We start from the raw sequence: 889 nt of genomic DNA, 5'->3' as shown, positions 1-889 counted from the left end.
CAGAGAGTGTCTCGTCTTGACCCACAGTGATCATAGAAGCACAAATATAATGACTCCCATTAGCTGTTTCTACACCACAACCATACCGTACCTTAGAAAATTAGGAATTTGAATCAATAAATAAATTAAATATAAAATGCTGGAATAAGTGTGGAAATAACCATTGCGATCCTTTATGTTTTCAAAACACTGACCTCTCTTCAGTTGCCGACTTTTGCTCTAAATACCAGTTAGAAAGCTAGAGAAGCCATTGTGCAGTTTATAAACACTATGGTTACAGTTAAGTGTTTGAAAAATAACAAAGAAATATATTTATATAAAATAATGACACAGTAACAAATTTGAAAAAGCCATAAATCAGATATATTGTAGATTTTATTTGATCTTAAAAGGTGAACCAGACACATGTAACACATTTAAAGTGACAGTTCAATAACAAACGTCAAAATATTAAAATGACAAATATAATTATTAATATAATACGGCAAACAGATATGGAGGTAATTGCTTTTTTGTGTAAAATTGACTAGTTTATGATAAACTAAAACCAATAATTTATTTAGTTATTCTTAATAAGTATCACATTTTATCTATTGTTATCTTTGGTTTTATTTGCTGAATTCAAAATAAGGGATCGTTGTCAGATTTCCACGGCTGCCCTGCAGCTGTCCTGAGATGGCCTTGTCCCCAGAGGCACGGCAGTTTGTGATTGACTTTCATCACTGCAACGCTGGTGCAAGAATCTGGCTTACGGATGACCTCGCACCAATCTGGATAGTCCACAGGCTGAGATCCACTGCAGGAAAGATTAGTGTTTAGTTATGTTTAGCCACATCAAAATACAGTCTGTGCTTGTGTGTGTGTGTGTGTGTGTGTGTGTGTGTGTGTG

At 34.6% G+C, this 889-nt stretch overlaps 1 protein-coding gene across 1 annotated transcript in view; it reads right to left on the bottom strand.

Annotated features, from left to right (window-relative positions):
* Window positions 1-889, bottom strand: part of nbn (nibrin) — a 15334-nt gene that overhangs the window by 13023 nt on the left and 1422 nt on the right. The gene's annotated exons all lie outside the window — the stretch shown is intronic.

The sequence above is a fragment of the Pundamilia nyererei genome, unplaced genomic scaffold (genome assembly GCF_000239375.1).
Source record: "Pundamilia nyererei isolate P.nyererei 1_Seehausen unplaced genomic scaffold, PunNye1.0 scaffold00045, whole genome shotgun sequence".
In the NCBI taxonomy this organism is placed as follows: domain Eukaryota; kingdom Metazoa; phylum Chordata; class Actinopteri; order Cichliformes; family Cichlidae; genus Pundamilia; species Pundamilia nyererei.
Note: the sequence above shows the minus strand (reverse complement) of the source record. Positions and strands in the feature narration are given on the sequence as shown.